We start from the raw sequence: 13,313 nt of genomic DNA on the forward strand, positions 1-13,313 counted from the left end.
AAAGGAAGACAAGTAATTGCTTTTTTCTAAATTCCCCACTATCATTTATAAGGTATATACAAATCTTTTTGGACAGGAAAGTTATGGTAACACACCATACCCCTTCTGTTATAATCTGCATTTCTAATGATAAGAACTTGGTCTTGACTTTTTTGAGTGCACGCAAGAAATAAAACCATCCTTGGCCCTTGCAAGTGCATATTAAAGAGCTTACATCATCATTGTAGTGGGTTTCCCGTAATCTAACAGAAAAGACCAAAAAAAAAAAATGACTCTAATACACACTTAACTTAGATCTAAGAGAAGCTGTAAGAGGACAAATAAGGGTAAAGGTGGTAAAGCATGGATGGAGTTAGGCAGGGAAACCTGACAGGTGCCAGGCCAGCCCTGAGCCGTGAGGGTGTGCTGGGCATCGGCTCAGACCTCTCCTGCTGAATCTCCGCGATGGCCTTTTCTGTTCTCACCTGGGTATGGAAGGCAAGAAGGAATGACCTTTCCTGGCTTGGTTATTGTTTGTGCCCACATGCTCCTTGGCAGATCCAGCTGCCGGCATCTCTGCACTGGTTGGAGGGAGACACCCTCTGTTTTGTCCTTTTGGATCTCAACCTGTCTCACCTTTCCTGAAGTTAATGAGCAATACCTGGAATGATTCTTCACCCAGGGATTCTATAAAGTCTCACAACCTTTCAGGGCATCAGAGGGCATGATAAAATCAGGAATCTTGCTCTCTTGAACCACCCTAGGTACAAATGTCCACCACCTACGCCTGTGTACATGTATGTGTGTATGTGTGCATGCCTGTGTATATTGGGAGATGAAGGGAGATCCGTGAAGGTTCCAGAAGGGAGCTTCCTGGGTCTCGAGAGGGTGTCTCTGAGGGTTATCTTATGCGTCCGTTTGGAGGGTGTTTTTGGATGAGATGGGCATTTAAATTTGTGAACTTTGAGTAAGCAGATTGCTCTGCATAAGGTGGGTGGGCCTCATCTAATCAGTGGAAGGCCTAAATAGAACAACAACAATGACAGCAACAACAACAAAAACAGCTTCCTGAGTGAGAGGAAATTCTCCGGCAGTCTGCCTTTGGTCTTCCCTGCATCACTGGCTGTCCTGGGTCTTGAGCCTGTTGGCCCACACTTTAGATTTGACATTTACCAGTCTCTGAAACTGTGTGAAACCATTCCTTATAATAAATCTCTTTATATTTATACAAGCACACACACACACACACACGCACACACACACACGCACACACACACCCTGTAAGTTCTGTTTTTCTGGAGAACCCTGACTAATCATGTCCTTCGTATGTTTCCCTATTTCCTAACTCTTTCTCTTCTCTCTTTACTTCCTGTGGTCCTTTCTCTTTAAATCCTCTTCCCCCCCTGTTTTTGCAGGTGGGGCTCCCTGGGAACCAGAGCCTGGGGTGAAGGATGTTTATGAAGTAGTACTTTGGTGTCAACAGCTGTGAGAAGGAGGAACGGGAGCAGGACTGAGACGAAGGAGAGGGTAGAACCTCAAAGTCCCGAATAGCCACCTCGGCCAACCCCACAGGGGCGCTGGGGGTGAGGTGGTCTGTGAGAGGAGTCCCACACTCGGCTGAAAGGCCGACTCCCGAGCCCCCATCTCAGCCACTGAACGTGGACAAGTCTCTGGGGGAAGCAGCTCCCTGCGGCCGGGCCAGGCTGCAGGGGCTTGAGCCGGAGGCTGTCCGCTGCTTGCAGGGGGTAGGCGGGGGGTGCGTCTTCACACACCTGGGCAACAGGATGCTTGTTGTCCACCAGTTGGTCTTTACCTCCTTTTAAGTGAATGATTTTTATCTGGACTCTTAGCTGACTGGAATAAAGGTTCCATTTCCCAGCCTCTCCTGTGGCCGGGTGTGGCCGTACCGTTTACTTTTGGCTGGTAGGATGTTAGCAGAAGCCTGTGTGTGTAGCTTCCACACTGTGTCCTTAAGTGGACTAGAAGATGCCTTTCTTCTCTCTTTTTCCCTTCCTACTGACTGGAAGACAGGTGCGATGACGGGGGCTTTGGCAATCACTTTGAGCATGAAGTCACCTTGGGAATGGAGATTGCACGTGGTGGTGTAGCGTAGAGGAGTCTGCTTCTCTGCCCCCATGGATTATTTAGCACCCTTATCTCCGGACTTCATGAACATGAGAGAGAGACAATTTTTGTTTTTGTTTAAGTCGCTCTTATTTGGGAATTTTATAGTTTTGACAGCTGATACTTATTCTGGTTTACACTCTCATATACCGTTTGTGAAGGTAAAACTCTCCACTCCCTAGAGAAATAATCAAGGTCTACACCATTTGGTACTTCCATGGTTTGTGCATCCTGTGCAATGGCCTCTCTTCTCAGCCCAACTTCTGCTGGTTCAGCAGCAAAAAGGGTGAATTGTGATCTCTGAGACAACTGGCTTAGAGAGGGGCAATGTATATATAGGGGTGAGTTTTGGCCAGTGGGAAAGAGTGGAAGGGCTTCTGTTTTGCCTTATGGTTTACTCTCTCTTTAGATGTCCAAGGTTAAAGTTACCTCATCATAACAAGGATTAATTTCCTTCCAACTGTAGCCATTTGATTATTGTGAAAAGCTCATATTCCTCTCATGTACATACATTTGACACTATTTTATGTAAACTTGTGCCGAGGCCCTTTTATGTTGTGGGGTGGGGGGGAATACCCTTTTTGTCCTGGGTCACACTGCCAAGCCGTATTACCTTAACTGACAATGAAGGACTTCTGCCCAAATGCCTTTCCTGTCCTTAGGGTAAGGGCTGGGGATAGAAGAAATTTTACTTCCATTGCCCTCCAAATTTGGGGCATGCTGGGCAAAGACCGGGAGGCAGGACGTGGAAGTGGGGAAAGAAGAGGGAAAAATCAGAAGGAGTAGCAGGGGTGGGAGGTGCCCACACCCCACTGTAGAAGACAAGGTCTAAGGGGGCTTGTCTTCGTGATCTTTGCCCCCTGGTATTCATGCCCTTATCCCTTCCCTTGAGTGTAGACAGACCCAGTGGCTTGCCTCTAATCCATAGGACACAGCAAAGGTAATTAGACCAAGATGACATGTAGGTGATCACAGTATATACAACTGTAATTCCCACTTTGCAGGGAGACCCCTTCCTTTGCTGCCTTTGAAGAAGAGAATTGCCATTGTCGTGAGCTGTCTGTGGAGGATGTGTTATGGCAGGAAGCTGAGTCAACAGGAAGCCAAAGTGCTCTGGTCAATAGCCAACAGGAAACCAAAGTGCTCAGTCCTTCTACTGCAAGACATTAAATGCTGCAGCAACCTGAATGAACTCAGGAGTGGATCCTTCACTAGTCGAGCCCCATATGAGACTGCAGCCCAATCCACACTTTGATCAGAGCCTGGGAGACACTGGACAAGGGACCCAACTAAGTTGTTCCTGGACTCTTAACATATCAAAACTGTGAGATAATGAATGTGTGCTGTCTTAAGCTAGTAATTTTGCAGTAATAACTGCTATACAACAATAGGTAATTGATACATCTATAATAAGGAATTTGGCTTTAGAAAGGAAAAGAAAATGCAAACTCTTTTGATGAAGGCTTTTCAGACCAAGATAATTATACTCTGGAAGACTGGAGATAGAAACACAGCAGATGAGGACAAAGATTAGCCTTACGCTGTCCTGAATATTTTTAAGTAGGAAGGAATAGGCTGAATGGCCACAAAGAATGCTGGAAGTTCAGCAGTCCAGAGACAAAAGTAACTAGAAATGGAAAGGAAACTAACAGTGGGAATTAGCAAGGAACATGGTGTATAAAGATTTGTGACAGAGGGGTGTCTGGGTGGCTCAGCTGGTTAAGCGTCCAGCTTCGGCTCAGGTCATGATCTCACGGTTTGTGGGTTCAAGCTCAGTGTCAGGCTCTGTGCTGATAGCTCAGAGCCTGGAGCCATCCTCGGATTCTGTGTGTCCCTCTCTTTCTGCCCCTCCCCTGCTCACACTCTGTCTGTCTCTGTCTCCCAAAAATGAATAAACGTTAAAAAAATTTTTTTTTTAAGATTTGTGACACAGAGAGGGAACAGTTGGTCTCTTTTAGGATAGAAGGATTGAAGCAAATGCAAAAAGAACACTATATTTTACAAAAGTGACCAACATTGGGGTTTGGGTCACAGTGCTGGAGAAAGTGGAGGTGGTAGTGACAGGTTGAGGAGTGTCTGCCCTCAGATTGTGGGTGGCAGGGCAGAGGAGCATTTCTGAGAAAGGATTGCTTCAGGGGGCAGAGCAGTTAGAGGGACTCATGGTCTGCCCCCATGGGCTCTGGGTTGGAAAGCCTGTGTCTGAGTCCCAGATCCGTGGACATAATCTGTGTCACTTTGGCCAAATGACTTCATCTCTCCAAGCCTTGGTTTCCACATATGTAAAGCAGGACTCATTATAAGATTGGTCTCACTGGATTATTATGCCCTGTCAGTGAGGTAAGGCACCAGAAGGGTCCATCGTGGCACATGATAAAGTCCTAATCAGTGATAGCTTTAAAAAAAATAGGGACTGTTTTTTTCCTTTCTTTATTTCTTGCGTTTCTTAAATTCCACATAGGAGTATGTTAATTATACTTTAATTACAAAAATAAATAAGTACATAATTTTTAAAAATGACTGGATGAGAAGTTCTAAGATTCGGTCAAGTTCAGGCTTTCCAAAGTACTTGTAGTGTTTGGAAGCAAATGGTATCCCCTTTTTGAACTAAGGTGGCCCATGAGGGGGTCGTGATTATTCCAACCAGTGATTTTTCTTCCTTGGCTATGTATTGAAATTACGTGGGAGACTTACAACATATTGATGCTAAGGACCCCACCTCTAGAGATTCTGGTTTAATTGGTCCGGGGTATGGTCTGAGCATGAGGATGTTGAAAACTCTCCCAGATGATGCTAATGTGTAGCCAAGCTTGAGAATCACTGCTTTATTCCTACAGTCATTCCTTAATGGCTGCCTCTGATTGTCTTAGGTGTTCTGGTTTCGTTTGCCCAGCGAGATGGCAAGATTCTGTGAATTCACCTCTGAGTTATGTTTTATTACCTGGCAGAGTAAGAGGCACAGGGGACAGGAGGTCAAAAGGCTTGGATTCTCAATCTGTTTTTTCCTAACTGGCCATGGGATCCTAGGTCATAATAAGATTAAACTTGTACCATGCCCAGACACTATTCCCAGTGCATTTTCATGTACTCGTTCATTTATCCTATCAGCCTGATGAGATGGGTTCTATTATTAGCCTCAGAGCTAATAATAACACAGAGAAGTTAGTTCAAGACCACACTGCTGTGTATCTGCCTGCGAACCCAAGGCCTAAGTGCCCACATGAACCACTCCACACTCTTGGGCTGATACCAAGGTGCTCGTGATTTTATTCACCCCTAAGTGGAGGAGCTGGACTGTCCCTGAGTCCCTCCCAGCTCTGATGTTCTGCTGCCCCCACCGGCACCTAGCAGAGATATCGCACAGCGGGTGGTCCGGTGCTACTCGGCCACGGACTGATGGCTAAATCAAGGAATTGAGATCAGACCAGAATGGGTGCAACAGAACAAGGCGGGCAGACCCGTGCAAGTCGTGACCTAGGAGAATGTCTCCGCTCAGAAAAGTGATCAGGCTAAAGGGAAAATGTTACATGATCCACTGTGCATTCCTTTATGTGTTTGGCCCTCTGTTTTGCCAAGCAAACGAGTGTGGGGAGATGTGTTAAAGTCAGCAGAGGCTAGTTTAGCCTAAGATGTTGAAAGGTGAATTTCCTTACATGGAAAATGGTCGGGAATTTGGGGGAATAGAGTCTAACAACAGCAAAGAAGCAAGGACAAAGTCTCTTGAGCGGGTGTGGCCAAAAGAGTACAAAATACTAATGGGTGACTGGAATTTTCCATGGCTGCTGGATCTTGGGATGATAAAGTCTGTTGTTCAATTTTAAGTTGATGCCTATGCCATTCCGTGTGGTCATGCCCTTTGTTAGCACTAAACTATCCAGAAAGCCTGTCACACACACAGTCTTTTGTGAGTGGTGCTTTGAGGGAATGAAGGAATAGGGACGGTGTGGACCATGGAGAAAAACGGGGAAGATGGATGATGGCGGCAGGAGATAACACAGAGGGTAGAAAGAAGAAGTCCAGGGAAAGCAAGAAGAGGTGTCAGTGGAAATGCAGGTCCTTAGGAATCCTCAGATATATTGGGTGAACACTTAAAGAAATGCAGTTGACCATATCAAAGGACAGGAAGACCCTAGAGTCTGAGGGACTGGGACCCCCAAGGGGCTGACATGTAGGTTATTCAAGGTAAAATGAGGTTAAGATAGAAGACGGTAACCTGCAGAGTGTGATTTCCCCCGTGAAGCCCAGTAATAAAATGGAAACCCCTTAATCTACACAGATTTTGAGAAAAAGAAGAAAGGTGAGGTAGCGTCTCCCAGAGGCTACAGCCAGGCAGGGGTTAGAAGATGCGCTCGTCGTCAGACAATCCTAGGGTCCTGCATATGTCCCGAAAGGGGTCCTCGATTCTGAGGAAAGCTGGAATTAGGAGGATTTTCAAAGACGGCTGTCTGGGCCCACTGCCGAGAGAAAGGCTGGTGTAGCTGGTCCCAGAGGTGACCTGGGTGGGGTACTTTCAAAGCTCCTCAGGGGTTTTGATGTGATAGCCAAGACTGGAAACCACTGTCCTGTCCAGAGAGCAATGTGGGAAGCACGCACCTGGGGCCAGGAGGCGGCTGGCAGTTCCACCGAAAGCTGAAAGCTTGTGTGTTCCTACATTTCTTAGTGTTAAACTTATTTTGTGGTGATCACACTGTATTAGGTAGCATTAGGAAGTTAGCATTAGGAACTTCAGGTGTGAATAAATACCCAGAATAATAAATATGGCTTTCCTTGCATAAAATCCTGGCAGGAACTTCCCCAGACAGAAAATCTGCAGACAACGGATCTCGGTGGCTGGAAGGTGCCTTTGGATCTCTTGGCATTTAGATGAAAGAGGCTGAACACGATGTGATCAGCTCAGAGACCTGGGGACGCTCCAGCTCTCCTCAAATATCAACCCCTCCCCCTCCCCCACACACTATTAGAAGTGATCTAGTTTAATCTCTGATGTTCTAGAATTTAAAACAAAAACAAAGAAACAACAAAAAAACTAAGAAGTGAAGTAAGTGTCTAGGCCAGGAAACCCAGCCAAAGGGGGTTTGGAATCTTTGAACAACCATCCCAATGCTTTTTCCCTTAAACCTCTCCGTCCTTCAAATGCAAGGGATTATGTGTAGGCGCCCTTAGGACAAGTAATCTGACATAAATTCATACTCAAGTGTACATACCTAACATAAAATATTTTGGGGGGGTGCCTGGGTGGCTCAGTTGGTTGAGCGGCCAACTTCGGCTCAGGTCATGATCTCGGAGTTCGAGCGCCGCTTCGGGCTCTGTGCTGATAGCTCGGAGCCTGGAACCCACTTTGAGTTCTGGGTCTCCCTCTCTCTGTGCCCCTCCCCTGTTCACTCTGTCTGTCTGTCTGTCTGTCTCTCAAATATAAACATTTTTTTAAATTAAAAAATAAAAGTACTTTCTTTCTGCAGGTTGTAATAACCAGGTGAATACATAAAAATGAGGAGCCTGAACATGGAGAGTTAAGTGTCAAGACTGATGGGAAAGGTCAAAGAAAGGGGGGTGAGCAGGGGGAGGACAGAGCCGACTTCACAACCTAGCCTAGTGTTGGGCCTCCAGAACCAAACACCAGGACCTGGACCCGCCCAGGACACTGCAAAAGGGAGAAGGATGACTTATGTTAATGAGTGACACATTTTAAATGATCAAGTGTCAAAAACCTCCCACTCACCCGGAGCTTAGAGGAAGCCCCTGAAGGCTACCCCAAGTGACTCAATCCCATTACTAAGAATCACTTGCAGTAGGGCTATTTCTGCTGCATCCAAGAGGTTTTCAGTTACCTTCAGAGTCAACAGGAAATTAATCAGCAAGTAGAATATTGAAAGAAGATCTGCATCTCAGAGTCATTAAAATAAAAGCAGATTTGGTCAAATGGCAAGGTGCTTTTTTTTTTTTTTTTAATCTCCTCCCCTCTGTTTTTAGTAAGTTGAAGATTCTGAAACTTAAATCCTGACCACCAGAGTCTCCTTGGAGGACAGGTACATACTGTCCTAGGACCTACACCCCCACAAAACACACCAGCCCCGTCACCATCCAAATAGCTCTCCCCTTGCTTTCTCGAAAAGCCCCTGGAAACCTGACCACGTTGCCACACAGTCTATTTAAAACTTCCTGAACACATCTCGGGCCACATCCCTGTCCTGTATTGTTTGATTTGCGTCTCCCCTCTAAGCTCTTGGGGGAAAGAGCCTTTTTTTTTCCCTTGTTTTGGAATGATTTTTATTTATTATTATAAGCCTGGGTGGAGAATGTACTTCCTTGCTTATCACACAGTTTAGTAGAAATATTAAATAATAATAATAGCTGGATGCCGCAGAGAACACGAAACTCTGCCTATCACGTAACCTTTGCTCTGCCATCCGGAGTATCTGAGGAAGCAGCTTCTCTGTCTTCCTTATTACGAAAAGTAGAGAACCAGAGACCCTAAATTCGAAAAGTGATATATGGAAGGATGGCAAGAAAAGTTTTCTCGTTCTCCTCTACTAGCTTCTGACTTACTGATCTTAAAAAGTTCCCCTCTCCACCTGCCCCAAGGTGATGGTCAAGTGGACAGACAGGAAGTCGAATGAGTTTCCTATGGGATCCTAGTTAAGACCCTCGGGGTTGCAAATAACAGAAACCAGCTCCAGTCGGCATAAGCAAGTAGGAAGTTTATTAGAGAAACCTTTGGGGTTTCTCACAGAACCCACAGGCAGTTCTCAGGGGCCTGCCAGGAAGTTCAGGCCTTGTTCTTTTGCTCTCTCGCTCTCTCTGTCTCTCTGCCTCTTATCTTTGCTTCCTGGCCTCATACTAAATGTGAGATTTATGAAAGCAGGGATTTTATCTGGTTTGTTTCCTGCAGGCTCACCCACGCCTAGAACAGTGCCTGACATATGGTATTTGCTCAGTCAGCATTAATCTGTGTACTTCTCAGCAAAGCAGCTTCCCGTGTCCCTCTGTGGGCATGTTGAAGGCCGTCGGTGCACTATACCCAAACTCCCAAATTTGAAATTCAGGCTTATGAATTCAAGTGTCCACCCCTGGTCCGTCTAGTCTGGCCAGAGGATGGTGTTTTCTGCAAATAGGATCGGAGCTGAAATGCTGTTTGCATGAAAAGGGTCTTGGAGTTGGGCAGATAGCATCACACGTGTTTTCAACACTTAGGCAGGTACCCGTCATCAGTGCAGATAGTTTGTGGGAAGTGGGTACGCTCTGCTTCCCGAACAGATCTATCTTTTGCTGAATAGCCAAGCAGAGGGAGCTCTGTAGCGTGAAACTTCCTTGCAACTTTGCTGATATTTTGTCAGCTAGTTTCTCTGTAGACATCTCCAGGGATTAAAAAAAAAAAAAAAAAGGCACTATTTCTTAAGAGTTGTTTACTCCATTTTAAAGCAAATCTAATTTTTTAGGAGATCTGCCCGTGCATGTTATCTGTCTGACTTCAACCTCCTTTGGTCCTAGCTGTGTTTTTTAGGATCACAGAGGGTTTTTCTTCTGTGACAATCCTTAAACAACTCTTTGAAGAAAATTATCATGTTATTCTGGAGTCCTTTCCTTGGGGTAACCTGTCTGTCTGCATGCTGCCTGCACGTTCGCTGTAGTGTGTCTACGATTGCTTTTCTCTGATTCCTTAAAGCAATAGAAACAGCGGCTCAGTTGTGGTTGGAAGCTGGGCCTCTGAGACATTGCACTGCGTGATCTTGGTAACCTCCCCCCTCACAAAAAAAAGACAGATTTCATGGGATCTTTTCAGGTACCCTTTGCAGATACAACAGTCTTCATCGGTGGTGACCTCTGGTTTGAGGAACACAGTGCTGCCTGCTGGGTGGACGGCTAAAGGAGTTAACGTGTATCAGCTGGTTACTCTGGACCGTTGAAGACCTAATTGGTACCCCATAGCTATCCCCAAGCTAATGGTGTATTTATTAAATTTGTATAATTAGTATCTTTTATATCTTCTCTTTTTGAGACAAAATACACTCTCTTCTGTTTTTTGTCTTTTTTGTACAAAACACACATAAAGTGGTTTTGTTTTTGTTTTGTTTTGTTACACTTCATCATACCCTGGAACAAACACTTTGAGAGCATTGAATATGTGTAAGGAAATATACTAGTTGTGGAGATAACAGACGAAAGACCGGATTTCTACCTTCAAAGAATTCCTAATGAAACAAGGATGGAAAGCTGAGTACACAGAGGACTGTAGCCTAGGACGAGTGCTGTGACGGAGGCATGGATAAGAACCATGAGCATATAGCAGGAGACGCACTCAACAGGAGTTGGGCAGAAGCTTGGAGAAGGGAGCCCTGGGGAACGCTGCCTGACAAAGGCTGTGCCTGAGATGGGCCTCCAAGGATGAGGAGGAATCAGCCAGGGGAAGGATGGGGGAGGGAGGAGCTGGGTAAACCAGGCAGAAGTTTTGCATTTGTAAAGCTGTGGAGCAGACGGTATGGTCTGGTAGGAGCATAGCGGAAGCAAAGGATATGAGCTCCAGAGAGCAAGACGGATCGAGCAGGACAGCTCCGTGTGGCCCATAACCACCGGCTAGTGCTGTGGAGCAAACCAACCCTAAAGCCAGTGACTTCAGACAATAAGCTGTTGGTACTATTCAAGCGCCAACAGATCAGCTGGGACGTTCTGCCCAACAGGGCCAGGGCTGTCCGATCTCCACTGGGCTTGTTCACATGTCAGTGGTCAGGTGGCCGATTGGAGGCTGGCTGGTCTTGGGTGGCCTCAGTCACCTGCCCACAGTGTGTTGGCCGTCGGCTGGGTGTTGAGGTGGTGTGGTGTGTTTCTTATCACACAGCAGGACAGCCTGGGATTGGCACACAGTGGTGGCCCAGAGGAAGTGGAAACATACTCGGCTGCATAAGACCTAGGCTTGGATCTGTCATACCATCACTTCTGCTCCGTGTTATTAGCCAGAGCTAGTCACTAGACACTGCCCCCACCCCCCGCCCCATTCAAGGAACAGGGACATCTCTTGATGGAAGATGCTGCAAGGTCTTGGTGCAAAGAATGTATGTATAGGAAGAGGTGAGTAAGTATAGCCATTTTTTGCAGCCAATTCAGCACAAAGCTTAGATCATGGCAATTTCCCTTGACAAAGATGGGGAAACATCAGGAGGATATTTTATTATGAAAATTTTTATTAAAGTCATTCTTTTAATTAAATTTTATATAAAATTCTATTAAAACATTGTATTATGAAAATACTGAAAATTTTAAGGCTTCATTTCGATTTACATGCAACATTAAAGCACATTCTCCTTTAAAAAAAGAAAAAGGATAGGGGTGCCTGGGTGGCTCAGTAGGTTAAACATCCGACTCTTGCTTGTGGCTCAGGTCATGATCTCATGGTTCATGAGATCAAGCTCCACACTGAACTCTGTGCTGACAGCATGGAGCCTGCTTGGGATTCTGTCTCTCCCTCTCTCTTTTTCCCCCTCCTCCATTTGTTCTCTCTCTTTCTCTCTCTCTCTCTCTCTCAAAATAAAAAAAAAAGAAGGAAGGAAGGAAAAGGAAGAGAAAAGGAAAGGAAAAGGAGAAAGAAAGAGAAAGGAAGAAAAAGAAAGAAGGAAAGAAAGAAAGGATGTCAGATGAGGCTGAGGTCTTCTGCCAACCATGTCCTTGTTGTGTAGATAATGTGGATGATGTTCCTCAAGCAGCACAGGTCGGTCCCCTCCTCAGCATCCTTCACCTCTGGTGGCCCAACTAATTAGGAAGCCACATGAATGTCTATTCCCCCAGATCACATTCTCTACTTCCCCTTAAGGATTATCATAAGCAACTTTGTCACCTGCCTCATAACACCTGGACCCACTGTGTCTACAGCATTCCTTGTGGATTCTAGGTCTGGTGAACTGGTCAGAAAAGAGGAGGCGGGTCCAGTTTGGGCTCTCTCAATCTCCTTACCCACTTACTCACATCCCGTTTACTGGCCCACTCTAGAAGGTGCTCAGGTTCCACACTGATGTGATTGGTCTACTGTTCGGGCGTCCACATCGATGCACCAGCTGAGATTCAGGGCACAGTTCTCCTCCTGTTGCCAAAGTCCCTTAAAAACAGGGAGGAGCATTTCCATCCTGTGTCCTCCGAGGCCCCCCAGTTCTTGCTGATAAGTCACGGAGGTCCACGGCTGACCTCAGCCAGCTCTGCCAGGCACATGGCAGGCTCCTTTCCCTGCTGGATCTGCAGATCTCTCAGCCCCGGGAGCTCCAGTCTTCCTACTGGGCATGGAGGAAAGAAAAGGAAGTACAGGAAGAGATGGGCAGAAGTGAGGAAGGAGGAGAAGCAGGGAGGGGTGGAGGGAGGAAGGGGAGGAGAACCCGGTGGGTGGGCTCTTTTGCTTCCTTGTCCACTTCTGTTGCACCACACACCATATGTGACCAACTTCTTTGTTGTTATTTGCCTCTTATTTAGCATTCAACTCAAAAATAAAACTTGTTTTGGAATGTTTTTCCAGAAGTAATCATAAGAAACTGTTAGTGATGATTACGTTCGGAGAGGAGAGCTGGGGCAGGTCTGTTGGGGGCAGGGAGTTTCGCTTATTTCTTCGGTGTTTTTTTCTCTCCTGATTGAATTCTCGAAGCCTGCTGAAGGGACTCATCTAGAAAACAGGATGGTGGCAAGTGTTTCTGATTTTCTTCCTAATTCCTCTCTTTTTATTAAAAAGTATTTAAGAGGTGAAAATAATATATATACATATATATATATATATATTTTGTTACATACAGTTTAACAATGAGGAGATGCAGGCACAGAGCAGTTGTCAACTGGTCTAAGGTCACACAGCTGCTAAGAGTCGGTGACAGGATTTATCCCCCATTCTATCTGACTCCATAGTCAAGGTTTTATCCACTATGGGATGATAACTCTTTTAATAGATACTCTTAGAATTTAGGGTCATCAGAGAGTACCTTGGGAAGCCACAAAACTTCTTATGGCCACCCCACCCAGCCCTAGGCCATCCATATCAGATGAAACTATAGTCAGAATGGCTTCATGGAGTCTCTAACCTTTTATCTTTTTTTTTTTTTTTAAGTAATCTCTACACCCAACGTGGGGCTTGAACTGATGACCCCAAGATCAAGAGTCGTAAGCTCTTCCGCCTGAGCCAGCCAGGCGCCCCTCTAGCCTTTTATCTTTTCTCTGAACTGCGAGGATCCACCCTCCTGATGTTGAAA

General features: G+C 45.8%; 1 long non-coding RNA gene across 1 annotated transcript; it reads left to right on the top strand.

Moving 5' to 3' along the window:
• The first annotated feature begins 1,726 nt into the window (after positions 1–1,726).
• LOC128311362 (uncharacterized) lies at positions 1,727–11,614 on the top strand. Its single transcript, XR_008289765.1, has 2 exons — positions 1,727–3,219; positions 3,252–11,614. It is a non-coding gene; the product is annotated as an uncharacterized LOC128311362 (long non-coding RNA).
• The last annotated feature ends 1,699 nt before the right edge of the window (positions 11,615–13,313 follow it).

Source organism: Acinonyx jubatus, chromosome A1, assembly GCF_027475565.1.
Source record: "Acinonyx jubatus isolate Ajub_Pintada_27869175 chromosome A1, VMU_Ajub_asm_v1.0, whole genome shotgun sequence".
NCBI lineage: Eukaryota > Metazoa > Chordata > Mammalia > Carnivora > Felidae > Acinonyx > Acinonyx jubatus.